The 19,185-nt window shown below is 37.7% G+C and overlaps 1 protein-coding gene across 1 annotated transcript in view; it reads left to right on the top strand.

Annotated features, from left to right (window-relative positions):
* The window catches only part of TET2 (tet methylcytosine dioxygenase 2), a 130,451-nt gene that overhangs the window by 38,270 nt on the left and 72,996 nt on the right, over positions 1 to 19,185 (top strand). The window contains exon 2 of the mRNA XM_065877726.1: positions 6,704 to 6,849. The gene's annotated coding sequence lies outside the window, so the exon portion shown is untranslated. The remainder of the gene's footprint in view (positions 1 to 6,703; positions 6,850 to 19,185) is intronic.

Genomic DNA, 19,185 nt, shown 5'->3' on the forward strand with positions numbered 1-19,185 from the left:
GGTGAACGGGATTGTTTCCTTAATTTCTCTTTCTTATCTTTCATTGTTAATGTATAGGAATGGAAGAGATTTCTGTGCATTAATTTTGTATCCTGCTACTTTACCAAATTCATTGACGAGCTCTAGTAGTTTTCTGGTAGCATCTTTAGGATTTTCTACGTATAGTGTCACGTCATCTGCAAACAGTGACAGTTTTACTTCTTCTTTTCCAATTTGTATTCCTTTTATTTCTTTTTCTTCTCTGATTGCCGTGCCTAGGACTTCCAAAATTATGTTGAATAATAGTGGTGAGAGTGGACATCCTTGTCTTGTTCCTGATTTTAGAGGAAATGGTTTCAGTTTTTCACCATTGAGAATGATGTTTGCTGTAGGTTTGTCATATAAGGCCTTTATTATGTTGAGGTAGGTTCCCTCTATGCCCACTTTCTGCAGAGTTTTTATCATAAGTGGGTGTTGAATTTTGTCTAAAGCCTTTGCTGCATCTATTGAGATGATCACATTGTTTTTTTTCTTCAGTTTGTTAATATGGTGTATCACATTGATTGATTTGCATATATTGAAGAATCCTTGCATCCCTGGGATAAATCCCACTTGATCATGGTGTATGATCCTTTAATGTGTTGTTGGATTCTGTTTGCTAGTATTTTGTTGAGGATTTTTTCATCTATATTCATCAGTGATATTGGTCTGTAATTTTCTTTTTTTGTAGTGTATTTGTCTGGTTTTGGTATCAGGGTGATGGTGGCCTCGTGGAATGAGTTTGGGAGTGTCCCTTCCTCTGCAATTTTTTGGAAGAGTTTGAGAAGCATGGGTGTTAGCTCTTCTCTAAATGTTTGATAGAATTCACCTGTGAAGCCATCTGGTCCATGGACTTTTGTTTGTTGGAAGATTTTTAATCACAGTTTCAATTTATTTCTTCCTGATTCAGTCTTGCAAGGTTATACCTTTCTAAGAATTTGTCCATTTCTTCCAGGTTGTCCATTTTATTGGCATAGAGTTGCTTGTAGTAGTCTCTTATGATGCTTTGTATTTCTGTGGTGTCTGTTGTAACTTCTCCTTTTTCATTTCTAATTTTATTGATTTGAGTCCTCTTGCTCTTTTTCTTGATGAGTCTGGCTAAAGGTTTATCAATTTTGTCTTCTCAATGAACCAGCTTTTAATTTTATTGATCTTTGCTATTGTTTTCTTTGTTTCTATTTCATTTATTTCAGCTCTGATCTTTATGATTTCTTTCCCTCTCCTAACTTTGGGTTTTGTTCTTCTTTCTCTAGTTCCTTTAGGTTTAAGGTTAGATTGTTTATTTGAGATTTTTCGTCTTTCTTGAGGTAGGATTGTACTGCTATAAACTTCCCTCTTAGAACTGCTTTTGCTGCATCCTATAGGTTTTGGATCTTCGTGTTTTCATTGTCATTTGTCTCTAGGTATTTTTTTTATTTTCTCTTTGATTTCTTCATTGATCTCTTGGTTATTTAGTAATGTATTATTTAGCCTCCATGTGTTTGTGTTTTTTATGTTTTTTTCCCTGTAATTTATTTCTAATCTCATAGCATTATGGTCGGAAAAGATGCTTGATATGATTTCAGTGTTCTTAAATTTACTGAGCCTTGATTTGTGACCCAAGATGTGATCTATCCTGGAGAATGTTCCATGTGCACTTGAGTAGAAAGTGTAATCTGCTGTTTATGGATGGAATGTCCTATAGGTATCAATTAAATCTGTCTGGTCTGTTGTGTCATTTAAAGCTCATGTTTCCTTATTAATTTCCTATGTGGATGATCTGTCTGTTGGTGTAAGTGAAGTGTTAATTCCCTCACTATTATTGTGTTACTGTCGATTTCCTCTTTTATAGCTGTTAGCAGTTGCCTTATGTATTGAGGTGCTCCTATGTTGGGCACATATATATTTATAATTGTTATATCTTCTTTTTGGATTAATCCCTTGATCATTATGTAGTGTCCTTCCTTGTCTCTTGTAACATTCTTTATTTTAAAGTCTATTTTATCTGATATGAGTATTGCTACTCCAGCTTTCTTTTGATTTCCATTTGCATGGAATATCTTTTTCCATCCCCTCACTTTCACTCTGTTTGTGTCCCTAGGTCTGAAGTGGGTCTCTTGTAGACAGCATATATATGAGTCTTCTTTTTGTGTCAGTTCAGGCAGTCTGTGTCTTTTGGTTGGAGTGTTTAATCCATTCACATTTAAGGTTATCATTTATATGTATATTCCTATTGCCATTTTCTTAATTGTTTTGGGTTTGTTTTTGTAGGTCCTTTTCTTCTCTTGTGTTTCTCACTTAGAGAAGTTCCTTTAGCATTTGTTGTAAAGCTGGTTTGGTGGTGCTGAATTCTCTTAGCTTTTGTTTGTCTGTAAAGCTTTTGTTTTTTTGTTGAATCTGAATGAGATCCTTGCTGAGTAGAGTAATCTTGGTTGTAGGTTCTTACCTTTCATCACTTTAAATATGTCATGCCACTCCCTTGTGGCTTGTAGAGTTTCTGCTGAGAAATCAGCTGTTAACCTTATGGGAGTTCCCTTGTATGTTATTTGTCATTTTTCCCTTGTTGCTTTTAATAATTTTTCTTTGTCTTTAATTTTTGTCAGTTTGATTACTATGTGCCTTGGCATGTTTGTCCTTTGGTTTATCCTTCCTGGGACTCTCTGTGCTTCCTGGACTTGGGTAGCTATTTCCTTTCCCATGTGGAGGAAGTTTTCTACTATAATCTCTTCAGATATTTTCGTGGGTCCTTTGTCTCCCTCTTCTCCTTCTGGGACCCCTATAATGCAAATGTTAGTGCGTTTAATGTTGTCCCAGAGGTCTCTTAGGCTGTCTTCATTTCTTTTCATTCTTTTTTCTTCATTCTGTTCTGCAGCAGTGAATTCCACCATTCTGTCTTCCAGGTTACTTATCTGTTCTTCTGCCTCAGTTATTCTGCTATTGATTCCTTCTAGTGTATTTTTCATTTCAGTTATTGAATTGTTCATCTCTGTTTGTTTGTTCTTTAATTCTTCTAGGTGTTTGTTCTTTAATTCTTCTAGGTCTTTCTTAAACATTTCTTGCATCTTCTCAATCTTTGCCCCCATTCTTCTTCCAAGGTCCTGGATCATCTTCTCTCTCATTATTCTGAATTCTTTGTCTGAAAGGTTGCCTGTCTCCACTTAATGTAATTGATTCTCTGGGGTTTTATCTTGTTCCTTCATCTGATACATAGTCCTCTGTCTTTTCATTTTGTTTATCCTTCTGTGAATGTGGTTTTCATCCCACAGGCTGCAGGATTGTCTGTCTTCTTGCTTCTGCTGTCTGCTCTCTGGTGGATGAGGCTATCTTTAAGACACTTGTGCAAGCTTCTTGTTGGGAGGAGTGGTGGTGGGTAGAGCTGGGTGTTGCTCTATTGGGCAGAGCTCCGTAAAACTTTAATCTGCTCGTCTGCTGATGGGTGGGGCTGGGTTCCCTCCCTGCTGGTTGTTTGGCCTGAGGCAACCCAACACTGGAGCCTACCTGGGCTGTTTGGTGGGGCTAATGGCAACTCTGGGAGGGCTCATGCCAAGGAGTACTTCCCAGAACTTCTGCTGCCAGTGTCCTTGTCCCCACGATGAGCCACAGCCACCCCCCGCCTGTGCAGGAGACCCTCTAACACTGGCAGGTAGGCCTTTTTCAGTCTCATGGGGTCACTGCTCCTTCCCCCTGTGTCCTGATGCACACACTACATTGTGTGTGCCCTCCAGGAGTGGAGTCTCTGTTTCCCCCAGTCCTGCCGAAGTCCTGCAATCAAATCCTGCTAGGTTTCAAAGTCTGATTCTCTGGGAATTCCTCCCTGTTGCTGGACCCCCAGGTTGGGAAGCCTGACGTGGGGCTCAGAACTTTCATACCAGTGGGTGGACTTCTGTGGTATAAGTGTTCTCCAGTTTGTGATTCACCCACCCAGTGGTTATGGGATTTGATTTTATTGTGATTGTGCCCCCCTACCATCTCTTTGTGGCTTCTCCTTTGTCTTTGGGTGTGGGGTATCTGTTTTAGTGAGTTCCAGTGTCTTTCTTTCGATGATTGTTCAGCAGTTAGTTGTGATTCCAGTGTTCTCTCAAGAGGAAGTGAGCGCACATCCTTCTACTCCACCATCTTGAACCAGTCTCCTGTAAGGTGGATTCTTTACCGCTGGACCACCAGGGACGTCCCAAGCCAATATCTTATATGTAATGATTTAGAACCCCTAAATCTTCTACTACATCACACCCACTAGGATAGCTTTAAAAAAAGAGACAATAACAAGTGTTCATGAGGGTGTGGAAAAATTGGAACTCTCACACAGTTGCTGATGGGAATGTAAAATGGCACAGAGACTTTGTAAAAACAGTTTGGCAGTCTTCAAAAGGTTAAACATAGAATTATCATATGACCTTGCAATTCTACTCCTAGGAATTTTCCTCCCAAGAGAATTGAAAACATATGTCCATATAAAAACTTATAAACAATGAACACACATGTTCAAAGCAGCATTATTCACAGTAGCCTTAAGGTGGAAGCAACCCATGTCTATCAACAGATAAATGGAAAACCAAAATGTGGTATATACATATAATGGAACACTCTTCTTCCTTAAAAAGGAAGGAAATTCTGACACATGGTACAACATGGGTGAATCTTGAAGACATTATGCTAGGTGAAATAAACCAGTCACAAAAGAACGAATAGGATTCTGTATGAGCTACCTCGAATGTCAAATTCATAGAGACCAAAAGTAGAATTGTGTTTGCCAGGGGCTTGGGAGAGGGGAGAATGGGGAGTTGTTTAATGGGTATGGAGTTTGGTTTCAGAAAATGAAAAAGTTCTGGAGATGGTTGTGATGGTTGCACAACAGCGTGAATGTGCTTAATGCCACCGTTATACATTTCAAATATGGTTAAATTAGTAAATTTTATGTTACACATATTTTACCACAATAGAAAAAGACTTGTAAATGAATGTTCATAGTAGCACTATTTATAATACCCAAAATGTAGAAATAACCCAAATATTTATCATGAATAGATAAGAGTGTGGTACATCTATACAGTGGGATATCAGACATAAAAAGGAAGTACTGATACACACTAAGACATAGATGAACTTTGGAAACATTATGCTCAGTGAAAGAAATCAGAAACAAAAAGCCAAATTTTTCATGATTTAATATATCTGAAATATCCAGAATAGGCAAATCCCTAGAGAGAGAAGGTCAATTAGGTAGAGGAGCGATGAATGAGGACTGACTCCTAATGGGTACTGGAATTATTTCAGGAGTGATGAAATTGTTCTGGAATTTGATAGTGGCAATAATGGCACAACTTTTTGAATATACTGAACCCACAGAATGCTTCAGAATGATGAATTCTATGGTATGTGAGTTATATCTCAATCTTTAAAAACCCTCAATCTTAATACGTGACTTTTATGATGCCATGTTGCTAAAAAACAATGGCATGCCCCAGTCTCAGCATACTATTTCTAGCTATGTAACTGAGAAAATTGTGACCCCCCCCTTCTGACTCTGTAAAATAGGGATAATAATAATTACCTCTCCAGATGTTTGTGTTAAATGAGCTAACATATGTAGTGCTTTAGCATGGTGTCTGGCATTTACTAAGAACCCAGTAAATTTACTAAGACCTCTTGGGACATGAGCCTTCAGCAGCTTCCAGTACTATTTCAGATACTATTTCCAGATATTTTGGAAAATGGCTCAACTCTTTTGTCATTTTACCAATACTCTTTACATTCCAGGTCAAAACTGCCTCTCCAAATTCTCTTAATGCTCTTTATAGTAACCCTCCCATCAGAATGGGCTTTTTAGGTATCCTTCAGTTTACTTTGCATATTCTTGCAGCTGTGTTTTTTCTTGAAAACAGTGCTGTCTCTCTCTATGCCTCTCTCTTTCTCTGAATTTCATCCTGCCCTTAAAACTCAGAAGAAGCCTTTCCTCATGCATTAAACTTTTTCTCTTATTTCAAGATTTTCACTACATCTTTGACCAGTGAAGGCTTACTTTGGTTATATTTTTAAAGTATTTATCTTATTATGTGATCTTTTGAAAGTATGTGTCCAGGTAAATTAAAGCCCCGAGCACAGGGTCACATGTTATAATGCTTTACCTTTCCCACAGCACTTAACACATTGTCTTGATGTGGTATATTCGGAATAGACATTTGCTACTTATGAGTTAAGTTAGTGCTACATCTCAACAAGTAGAAGGAGTTATGCTAATGATTCTCTATCCTGGCTGCACCTTAGAAACACCTGGGGAGCAAGGCTTCATTTTAGGCCAACAAATCAGAATCTCTGAACGTGAGGCCTCAACTTTACACCCAAGGTGATAACTATAACCAAGGCTGAGAACTATTATATTCAACAGATGAAGTAATACAAGCCAGTGGGTCTCAAACCTAATTGATTATCACAATCAAGATGTGATCACAAACTGATGTGAGCAGAGATGCTTTGCATATTGCAAACTGCTCTACAAATATTAGACAAATACTGTGGTGCAGTTGGGACTTTCATTGATTTGAGAAAGATCCTCCAGCCCCGTATTTTTCACAGCCAATGGCATAGTGGAAATATCCAATTATAGGCACCTGAAACCTTTAAATGCTACGCAGTAGCTTTCATACCAGATGTACATGCTGTGTTCCTTTTTGCTAACTTAAAAATATTCAAACTGTATCTTTTCCAGGCTGGCCACCATTCAGCAGCAGACCCTCTCAAGATTGTCTACTTGCCCTCGCTCCTGTTGAGTTACCACGGGTGGAAGCAGGAGATGGGCTCCGCAGCAGCCAACAGGCCATGACCCAGGAGGCGCAGTGAGGGATAGAGCTGCTGGTAAGACACTAGGGACAGTTGGTGCTTGTTTGCGAGTGTAAGTTTGTTCTCAGTTTAATGGTCAATCTCTCTTACAACCTCCAACGCTAAGTTACTCTGTACTCTCTCAGATACCTCTATTATCTATGCTTAGGATGCATGGCTTAGATTTTAAGGTCTATGAATCCCCTAAAGTTGTGTGCTGACTTTTAAGTACTGATACATACATTTTTTTTTTTCCTCTGAAGAAAAGGTAGATTTTCATCAGATTCTTAATGTTTGCTATTTTAATAAAAGAGAGATAAGAGCCATTCAAATATAATAATAAGCATGGAGGAAGGTGCTATCTCTAACCACTTGTCACAGTATTTCTCTTCTCCATTCTTACATCACCTATGGCCACTTTGTCTCAATCTTGTTGAGGACCCAAAAAAAGTGCTATTCTGTGGTTATTTGCTGGTCTGAAAGTGAGTACCTCTTGAACCTAGGCAGCTGGGTTTCATGACAGTTTGGCTTCGTAGAACTAACAGAGAACTAAAGTTTAGAATGACAGATCTCAGGAGAGCCTATGTGATTTTTTTCACGTGATTTTTCTGAAAATACAAATAGAGGTACTGAGAGAAAGACACTTTTTTCATTATGTTCTTATAGTTGATCTTAATAAAGATCAATTTGTTTTGCTAATGAGTGTCCCAACCTAAAGGGTTTCTTTGTTTTTTTTTTAAGGGTTTTTTTTTTTATCACATCACTATCATTTATATAAACATATAGAAGTAGAGAACTGATGTATCTTTTTTCCCCAAAATATTTAAGATGAACACTAGAATGAATTCTACTATGTATACCTTTGCCTGTACTGTAAACCAGTTTAAATTGTGGATGCATTGTAGAAAAGAAAATGCAGGTTAGCTAGAGAAAAGGAAGAATGAGGTTTTTTGTTTTTTTTTTCCATCTATAACTCTTTAGCAGATAATTTAGTTTCACTGAATCTTGTTTATACATTCAGCATAGCAGATCTTCTAAAAAGCCTGTGTAGCTGTAATCTCTTCCCTCACTCCAGATGCCTGAGGATATAAGTATCCGCTCTGCCACTTGATACTTCTTAGAGACTGACCTGGTGCTGAGAAATCCTTTCCAGTGTGTCCTCAGTTAAACTCCCATGATCCCTGGATGTTGCCATTTTCAAGACATAGGGCAAGTGCATCTGCCTAGATTACCTCTCTGCCCTGGGAATTTTAAGTCACTGTGTAAGGGAAAGAGATCTCAGCACAGTGGTAACTCTCATAATGAAAATTTTCCCCTTACATGTTAATGTTTTTAGAGTAATCATTGTCACTGAAAATAGACTTCCTCTTTCCCCTCTCATGCTGGAAAATCTTAGGTAATTATGAATAAAGCATTCTTTGCTTTTCCCCTCCTGCCTTAGTGGTTGCTTTACCTCTCACTGTGGGGACTGTGGCTACTCATTCTGTACTTGGCCTTAACATGAGAACTGAGACACATTTTTAAGATAGAATTGTTATCTCTTTAGTGAAGTCATAACATTAGTCAGAAGATTTTCTCTTCCTGGTGGTGAAGGGTGAGTAAGTAAGGAAGAGTAAAAGTTTAGGGAAAAGTATAAGATAAATTACTAACAAGAAAAGAGGACAGGAAATTAAAATATCAGCTGTTATTAAAAAAAAAAAAGAGATTTTCAAGTGACTACCGAAGGAGTTCTTCCCTCATATCCAAAAAAGAATCTAATTTTGTATTTAGTTTTTTACAGTTGGATAAGCTCAGCCAAGGACTTATTTTCAGTACTAAATACGCCGGGGGCTCATTTTTAATAATGTCTATTAGCTGTGTGTTCTTGGGAACATTATTTAACCTCTTTAAGCCTTGTTTTATTTGGCAAGGAGGAAAATATGTCAGAGTTAAATAATAATGGAATTACGTAATGTTATATGGATAATGCGTGCAGGGCCTAGCACATAATAAGTTCTCAATTTTATATTAGTGTTTGCTTATTATTATTAATCACTGTTACTAATCTTGCTTTTAGTTTTTTAATAATGAATCATTCCAAAAGTATTTCTTGACCACCTGTCAACTACCAGGCACTCTTTAGGAACTGGGATGCATTAATGAGGAAAACAAAGTCTCTCTTATTTATAGAGTGGGAGACATACATAAATAAAAGTGCATAGTATGTAGAATACCAAGAAGTGCTAAGCATAAAACTTTTGGTAGAAAAAGGAAATTGGAGGCGTGGTGAGTTAGTAATTGAAGATAGAGTAGTCAGAGAAGACCTCAGGGTAAAATTATTTTTTAAGTAAAAACATGAAAAAGGAATACACACATATCATAAAGTTACATTTCAGGTAGATGAGCAATATACTACATTTCAGGTAGATGAGAAATATACTACAAAGCCGTAGAGTAGTTTTTTCAGAGTGATTCAAAGAGAATCAGAACATCGTGTACAGCTTGATCACGTATCACCAATAAACATTTACCCAGGTACCCAAGTGAGTGATACAGATAAGAACTTGGGAAGTTCAAAGAATGGCAAGGCCCATCTAGACTAGAACAGGTAGAGAAGACTTCATGAAGGAAAGGGGAAGCTTGTGGTCTGGATCTTGAAGGAGAGGAAGAATTTGGATAGTTGGTAAAAGGGTACAAACCTTCAGTTATAAGATGAATAAAGTCTGAAAATCTAATATATAACATGATGACTATAGTTGACAGTACTGTGTTGTATAATTAAAATTTGCTAAGAGAGCACAAGCTAAATGTTCTCACCAAAAAACAAAACCAAAACAATTTAACAAAAAAACCCCTAAATGTGTCAAGTGATGGATGCAGTAACTAACTTGATGGGGGGAATTCTTTCAGAGTGTATATATCAAATCATCATATTGTATACCTTACATACTTTAGTTTTATTTGTCGTTATACCTCAATGAAGCTGAAAGAAAAAAAAACTCCAAAGAAAAAGTTCTAAAGTTATTTTTATACAGTTCACAATCATGTAGCCTCACACCATCAGCCGTAAAACAAATAAACAATAAGGAATGACATCCCAGTGACAGAAGTGGAGGAGAAACAGCATGAGATGGAATAAAATAAGGATGTTGGCTTTAAGGGCAGGGGGTGCACTAGGAAAGGGGCAAGGGCAGGCAACCTTGTACAGAGTTGGCAAGTAGTGGGAAAGGAGATGGAAAAATAGGTGAGGTCAATTTTTATAAAACCCTAAAGCCAGTCTAAAGATTATTATATGCCATTGTACACATATGAGGAACAACTGGAGGAGGTAAGTAACAAGGTAAATTCGGGTCTCTAGCGATATTATTATTTTGACAAGTTGAGAAGAGTAGGGAGATGGTGGAAGTTGTTGGAGGAATTTCGGAGTGAGGTTGAGAACATGGATTATGATAATAAAGATAAGACAGAAAAGGGAAGAGAGATTTGATATATTTTAAATAAAAATGATGATTTAACTGCTAATAGCACATAGGAGATTAAGAAGAAATGTCAAAGTTTTCAAGTTTTAAATTGACCAATGAAGTGTTGGCATTATAGGAAATTATAGGAAATAGGGTACCCAGAAATGATACATGACTTCCCTAAGTTCATGTCATTAGTTATTGGCAGAACCTGGACTAGCTCCACGTCTCCATATTGACAGCTCCCCATGCCATCTGTAGGAAATATTACTGATTTGTATTTTGCCAGATTGTTTGGGGAGAATAGAGTTAGAAGTTTTGGATTTGCCCATTCGCACTGTCTTATAGCCATTTTTCTAATTAATGTGGACATTTTTACCCTCTCTCATGAAACAGATCTAAGTTGTTTAGAAAGGATCAAAGAAGCATTGGTAAAACTGGAAGAGGGTCATTCTATATGCTTAGATTCTCCCACCTATAGTGATTATTGGTGTTTCCTGATTTTTTTTTTTTTTTTTTTTTGCGGTACGCGGGCCTCTCACTGTTGTGGCCTCTCCCATTGTGGAGCACGGGCTCCGGACGCGCAGGCTCAGCGACCATGGCTCACGGGCCCAGCCGCTCCATGGCACGTGGGATCTTCCCGGACCGGGGCACAAACCCGTGTTTCCTGCAGGCGAACTCTCAACCACTGTGCCACCAGGGAAGCCCAATGTTTCCTGATTTTAAATGTCATCTTTCTGTCTCTTCAGTAGTTTGAGATGGAACAGTTATTTCTATCATTGTACCTATTTTCTGTTTATTTTTCAGAAGGAAAATGCCTTTTGCCATCTCAAATTTAAATCACCACCTACATTTTAAAATTAAGACTTCAATCATCCCTTCCTTATAGGCCAGTCTTATAAACTGAAATCCATCGTCATTGTTCTAACAAGCCTGATTAATTTATCCTTTGAGTCATAAGACTTTAAACAACAAAAAGACCCTAGAGATCATCCAAGGCAGTGCTCTTCAAACTGCACCCTTCAAACTATTATTTTTTCTACCCGTCTATTTGTTATTAAATATTTTCTTATTTTTAATAAAATGTAATTTTCTAAATTATTAGAAGTATACTTAAAAGAGAAAATTTTATTTTTCTATTAACAACAGTGCTACAATTCTTTCTTTCTACATTTCTTTACTCTCGCCATTATACATGCCTCATTATAATACAAGTCATGACTGAACCATATGAAAGCAAAATCTTTGTTACCTGTGGTATCTTGTCTTATATGCATATAAGGCCCAGATTGGTCTCATAGTCTCTATGTCCCAAGAGAGTGAATTATAGAAGACTATTGACGTTCTCATGGGACTCTGCTGAGAACTTTGGCAGTCCCTAAATTCACAAATAACACTATTAACACTTTTGGCATCAGTGCCTGTCCACATATGACACATATTTGAGTTTGGAACAAGTCAGCCATGCTAAAATAGACTGCACCCTATGAAAGTTATTTTCACCATTCTTGTGTTTCAGTTTCCCTATCAAAAGGCGAAGTGTCAGTTGCCTCTATTGATCTCATAGGATATTTTAAGCATAAATGAAAGAGTCTTGGTGAAAACACTTTGTGTTCTGAAAGAAAGTTGCAGTGCAACTAAAGGCACTAGAAGTGTTTACCCATCGTTACAGATGTTACTCTAACCAGACCTTTGCCTCAAAGTGTGAAATTAATTTGTTCTCTTGGCTTTTTCAATGTTGAAAAGATTAAGAGAACAAGTAATGGGTTTCTGGGAGAATCTATGATCGTATAGTTAATGTTGTATATGTGTATAACAATTTTGTAATTTTCAACCAAGAACACATACAGTCCTTGAATCTTAGTGGTGGTTTTAAAGGGACTTTATAAAGCAAAAACAAGGGACTTCTCTGGCAATCCAGTGCTTAAGATTCTGCGCTTCCACTGCAGGGGACATGGGTTCAATCCCTGGTCAGGGAACTAAGATCCCACATGCCACGCAGTGCAGCCAAAAAAATAAATAAATAAAATAAACAAAAAACAACCTTGGCCATCTTTTCCAGATCTTGAATGCCCCCCCCCACTTGTACATGTACACACCCATCTTTCCTTAAATTCTTCCAGCCAGCTTGCTTCTTACTTCATTGAGAACGTTGAACTTGTTGGGCAGGAACTTCTACCACTTCCTTTTCCACCCACACCCCCAAATCCAGCTTGTCCACACCTCTACTTTTTCTTACCACTCTTAATTTCCTTTCTCCATGAATTAATCATTTCCTAATTGTTCCCTCTGCTTCTGTTCTTCTATTCTCTTTTCCACCTGCTGGTCAATTTAAAGTGCTCTTGTGTGCTCATTCTTAAATGCAAATATAACCATGTATACTCCCTTCTTAATACCCTTTGATGGATACCTATTGTTGAACTTTGTTAAAGCAGTGGAAGCACCACCCCCTACCCCACCTTCCTTGCAAAGTTTTTACAATTAAAATGAAGTCATCTGGTCAGTGCAGAAATGGATACAATGTGGGGACTCATAGGGCCACCTACCTACCCCCTTTTCAGCCAGTGTGGCCCTGAACAGCTCTGTGAACTCTTGCTATCTAAAGAACTCAGTTTGGAAAACCATTGACCTATAGGAAGTAGATCAAACTCTGTATTTAATATTCCTGATCTGGCTCTTGATTACTCTTCAACCTCCTTGTCACCATATTGACTGTCCCTCAGATTGTGTGGTATAATTCTTCCTAACTATAGGCCTTGAACATAACATTATATTTCACACATTCAAGTCTTTGTACTTGTTCCTCTCCTGGTTAAATGTCCTTTTGCTGTAGAGCCCCAGCTCAGGTTTCTCATCAGCAAAACCTCATATTTGTGGCATTTATTGTCCCTCAAACATCACACTTTCTGTAGTCCTGTGTGCCTGTCTTCTCTGAAATCCCTAGGACAAAGGCTGTATCTTATCTTCCATTCCTAACATCTTGTACCGTGTTTGGTTACATAGTAGGCACTTAATCACACTCTTCAAAAGAAGGAATTCACTTTATGATCATATCTTCTGTTCTTCCTTGTCCCCTCTGGCTCCTTCTTAAAATAGATTCAGCACCTGCGCATTAAGTGGGGCTGGGGTGTGAGAGGAACTGAGAGGGTAAGAAGTTGGAACTTACAGTGTCTAGACATGGTAGTCTTGTATACAAAATTACCTTGTTTCAGAGCTTGAATCTCAGAGATACTCAGTTGTAACTAACATTTGTAAAAGTAATATTTGATGCTTATATATTTTTTCCCTAAAGTGTCCTACTGAAAATAAATTGATTACAATTGGGATTTGTGCTTTTGTTGGCTGTTTTGGGATACTTTAAGGATATTCTAATTCCAGTAGTATTGGTGAACATAAATGCTTCACTATAGGAAGAGAAATTTGAAAGCTGTTAGGATAATATATGGTGTCTATTGGGTGATATTTTAATGAATAAACACACTCAAGACCTTGTTTGTTGAGACATGAATGCAGGAAATGTTTAGAAAATTCCAGAAAGTTTAGTTGACAATAGATTTTCTGACCTAGCAGTTTTTTGTTTTGTTCTGTTTTTCACTCTCAGGTGAAAGGAGAAAGATTGGTCAGTGTACTTTAGAATGTAGGCCCTTGTGGGAAGCCATGTGTTTGGCAGTGCTGCCTAGGTGCCTTGCAATGTTATGAGGACATAGCTGGGAGTGTATGCAAGCTTACAGGGCTAAATCGATATGCTGGATCTCTAGAGAGCATTTCAGGAAAGACCTCTGAGCTCCAGGTTCCCTAACCAAACAGTGACGTGATTATTAAAATCCATAGCTTCAGAGGAGGGTAAATAAACTTCCCGCATCAAATGCAGGATTGAATACTTTGGAATTTTAAATGTATTTCATTTAGAACAAAAAAATGTTTAGCCTTTTGATATATATATTTCTTTGAAGTATAAAACCAGATGGTCTCAAAAAGATTTTTTTCCTTTATTCAGTTTCATACTATTTAAAAAAACATTTTAAAATTTGAAGTATAGTTGGGCTTCCCTGGTGGTGCAGTGGTTGAGAGTCCGCCTGCCGATGCAGGGAACACGGGTTCGTGCCCCGGTCCAGGAAGATCCCACATGCCGCGGAGCAGCTGGGCCCGTGAGCCATGGCCGCTGAGCCTGCGCGTCCGGAGCCTGTGCTCTGGAACGGGAGAGGCCACAACAGTGAGAGGCCCGCGTACCACACACACACAAAAAACTTTGTAGTTAATTGATAATGTGTTAGTTTCAGGTGTACAGCAAAGTGATTCAGTTACACACAAACACACAATATATATTATTTTTCAAATTCTTTTCCAGTATAGGTTATTAGAAGATATTGAATATAATCCCCTGTGCTATACAGTAGGTCCTTCTTTATTTTATATATAGTTGTGTATATCTGTTAATCCCAAATTTCTAACTTATCACCCCCCCCTTCCCCTTTGGTAAGCATAAGTTTGTTTTCTATGTCTGTGAGTCTATTTCTGTTTTGTAAATAAGTTCATTTGTGTCATTTTTTTAGATTCCACAAGATATCACATATATTTGTCTTTCTCAATCTCTAGGTCCATCCATGTTGCTCCAAATGGCATTATTTCATTCCTTTTTTTTATAGCTAAGTAGTATTCCATTGTATATATTGGGATAGCCAAAAAGTTTGTTGGGTTAGTGAATACAGTGTTCAGTAAAATTCTTGGTGAAAATGAAAAATGTGTCTTTTATTTTTACATAAAACCAAACGAACTCTTTGGCCAACCCAATATGTACCACATTTTCTTTATCCATTCATCTGTTGATGAATACTTAGGTTGCTTCCACATCTTGGCTATTGTAAATAGTGCTGCAATGAACATTAGGATGTGTTTGTTTTTCTCTTTCTGACTTACTTCACTCTGTATGACAGACTCTACTCATATATATGGAATCTAAAAAAAAAATGGTTCTGATGAACCTAGGGGCAGGACAGAAATAAAGACACAGGTAGAGAATGGACTTGAGGACACGGGGAGGGGGAAGGGTAAGCTGGGACGAAGTGAAAGAGTAGAATTGACATATATACACTACCAAATGTAAAATAGATAGCTAGTGGGAAGCAGCTGCATAGCACAGGGAGATCAACTCGGTGCTTGTGACCACCTAGAGGGGTGGGATAGGGAGTGTGGGAGGGAGGCGCAAGAGGGAGGAGATATAGGGATATATGTATACATATAGCTGATTCACTTTGTTATACAGCAGAAACTGACACTACATTGTAAAGCAATTATACTCCAATAAAGATGTTAAAAAAAAAAAAAAACGATTGTTTTCCCATTAAAAAAAAAAATGAACATTGGGATGCATGTATCTTGTGGAAGTAGAGTTTTCTCTGGATATATGCCCAGGATTGGGATTGCTGGTTCATATGGTAAAACCATTTTTAGCTTTAAGGAAGCTCCATACTGTTCTTCATAGTGACTACACCAATTTATATTCCCATGAACAGTGCAGGAGGGTTCCCTTTTCTCCACACCCTCTCCAGCATTTATTATTTGTAGACTTTTTAATGATGGTCATTATGACTGATGTCAGGTGATACTTCATTGTAGTTTTGATTTGCATTTCTCTGATGATTAGTGATGTTGAGCATCTTTTCATGTGCCTCTTGGCCATCTGTATGTCTTCTTTGGAGAAATGTCTATTTAAGTCTTCTGCCCAGTTTTTAATTAATTAATTTATTTTTGATACTGAGCTGTATGAGCTATTTGTATATTTTGGAGGAAATTAATCCCTGTCAATAACATCATTTGCAAATATTTTCTCCCATTCCATAAGTTGTCTTTGATTTTTTTAAATATATTAAGCTGTGTGAGCTGTTTGTATATTTTGGAAATTAGTCCATTGTCGGTAGCATCATTTGCAAATATCTTCTCCCATCTGTAGGTTGTCTTTTTGTTTTGTTGTTATATACTTTTTTAAAGTTAAGAGATAGGTGGGGTTTTATTTTTATTTTTTTTTGTATTTGTATTTCAGTTGTATTTTAGTTGTCCCTTTCCGTTTTTTCAAAAGTTCTACCTTCTCAAAATGAGTCTTTTTAAGACATTTTAAAAATGGAAATTAGTATAATGATTATTCAGTTAGTAATTTTCCTGCAGTAGCAAGGGAGGAAACCACATCTGAATGCCTAGTGCATAGTAAGTATTAAATAAATAGTATGTTTTGGTTGAGTGAAGGGGTTGTAATCCTATAGAAAGGAAGATAACTTAATATCAAAATATTTTTTTAAAACTTAGTTTAATTTTTATTAATGCTGTAGAAGGTTCTTCTCTTCATTAATGTGTGTCATACAACTGGAATATATCATAAAATGCCTACTTCAAATGTTTATTGAGGGCTGTAACGAAAGCAGAAGGGGGAAATATGGGGAGAAAAGTGGCCAGGAGTTAAAAGGGGCAGTTTCCATATTTTATGAGAAAATAAATGTTTAGATAATTGCTATAACTGAAGAAAGTTATATATTTTAAAACTTAAAAAAAAAATTATTCCCTTTTCATGCCGTGCTGGAATCTTCTTTACTACCTTTCTACAAAAGACTATTCTAGATTGGATTTTTCTAATAATGGGGAATGCAGTGATTGAGTACATTTTTGGAATGTTCTAACTGTTTCGTATCCTGTTAAGGTAAAATCAGCATTTGTTGAAGAATGTTGGATCCCTGTGTTATGTAATGGTCCTTTAAATATTAAAGTTTGGTGTTCGGTATTTTAAATAGTTGTGATCAGGTCATCATACGTCTCTCTCCTAGTTTTCTGGACACTGCACATCCATTAATATGGCCTCAAAGCACACTTGGCTTTCTTGCCACAAGGCCACACATTAAAGTTGCAGTGTAAGGTTCCTTGTCATTTTTTTTCACAGAAGCAGCTGATAAACCAAATCTCTTTTATCCTTACTTTGGGACTGTGATTTTCTAAATCAATGTTGAAATTTTTAACATTTAATTTAGTAAATTGCATCTTGTTATTTTTAGTCCCTCCTTTAAGCCTAGGCAAGTTTATGAAAATCTTTTTTCATTCTATTTATTTTTTATTATGTTTATGCTTTCTCTTTCATTTTCTCTGTAACTTTTATAAGCATGACCTCTGTGTTTTCTTTAATATTACTGATTACAATGTTGATAAAATTTCTTTTTAAAAATTGGATGATCGGGCTTCCCTGGTGGCGCAGTGGTTGGGAGTCCGCCTGCCGATGCAGGGGACACGGGTTCGTGCCCCGGTCCGGGAGGATCCCACATGCCGCGGGGTGGCTGGGCCCGTGAGCCATGGCCACTGAGCCTGCGCGTCCGGAGCCTATGCTCCGCAACCGGAGAGGCCACAGCAGTGAGAGGCCCGCGTACCGCAAAAAAAAAAAAAATTGGATGACCATTGAGAGAACAAGTCATATATATTTATGTGTGTGTGTGTGTATATATATATATTTTTAATAAGTTTATTTATTTTTGGCCACATTGGGTCTTCGTTGCTACGTGCAAACTTTCTCTAGTTGGGCGACTGGGGGCTACTCTTCATTGCAGTGCACAGGCTTCTCATTGCGGTGGCTTCTCGTTGCGGAGCACGGGCTCTAGGCGAATGGGCTTCAGTAGTTGTGGCCCGCAGGCTCAGTAGTTGTGGTGCACGGGCTTTGTTGCTTCATGGCATGTGGGATTTTCCCAGACAAGTGATCGAACCTGTGTCCCCTACATTGGCAGGCAGATTCTTAACCACTGCACCACCAGGGAAGCCCCTATATATATATTTTAAGTCTTACCTAAAACTTAGAACAACTCTCATTTGTGATGTCCTTTATTTTCTCTGTTTTTAACTTTCTCCTCTGGAAAGTAGAGGCATTGTACATCTTACTTGATAGGAGGAAAGAATCTACTTTCATTACATACCACCATACTTTTAAAACTCTAAAAGCTAGCTTTTTATATTTACAACTGGTGGTATAATTAGATGGTTCCCATGGACTGGAGGTTCTGGATCAAGATAGGCAGCTGAAGAAGATTAAGATTCACTCTACCCTTCTCCCCCAAAAGCGGGGGCAACTCTGAACTGGCAGGCCTTACTGGAATCATTTTAAGTGAGTTGGACACAGTGATGAACCATGAACTTAAGGGTGTATTAGAACAGCGGTCCCCAACCTTTTTGGCGCCAGGGACCAGTTTCGGGGAAGACAATTTTTCCACTGATGGGGTGGTGGGGGGTGGTTCAGGTGGTAATGCGAGCGATGGGGAGCGATGGGGAGCGGCAGATGATGAAGCTTTGCTCACTCGTCCGCTGCTCACCTCCTGCTATGCAGCCCGGGGATTGGGGACCCCATATTAGAAGGTAGGCTTGAACATGTAGAAGCAATTTTCTCACTCCTGAATTTGTGGTTACTTTTGCCTTTACTGAAGGAGAGAGAAAACACTTTCCTGTTGGTTCTGCAGATAATGTATTTATCATCTTTGATGCATTGGTAGACTTATTTTCCATTTAGCTAGTTTATCAGGTATAGCAGATAATACTCTTGATAATAGATCATTTAAACCCAAGGTGGTTTGGTTTAAGTCATATTAGAATACAAAGGTCAGAATGATAGCACAGTGGACATTGATATAAAAAACTGTGAATTTGTTTTTAGAGGACATCAGGAAAAAAAAAAGTAAGCTTTAAACTTCCACTGTTGTTTCTCTGAGCCTCAGTTCATCAGTTATTTCTATTTCGAAAATTCCTTCAAGAGTTTTATTTTGTGAATGTAGAAAAAGGTATATTAATTTAAAAGATCTTCTGTGTCTCTACTTGTTATATGTTCATTCAACCCCTAATTACCTTTCCAATTAATTCTCATTTCCTCCCTCCTACTCTTTAACCATTTTCCATTTTCCTCCCTGTCTGGACACAC

The sequence above is a fragment of the Phocoena phocoena genome, chromosome 5, assembly GCF_963924675.1.
Source record: "Phocoena phocoena chromosome 5, mPhoPho1.1, whole genome shotgun sequence".
Classification (NCBI taxonomy): domain Eukaryota; kingdom Metazoa; phylum Chordata; class Mammalia; order Artiodactyla; family Phocoenidae; genus Phocoena; species Phocoena phocoena.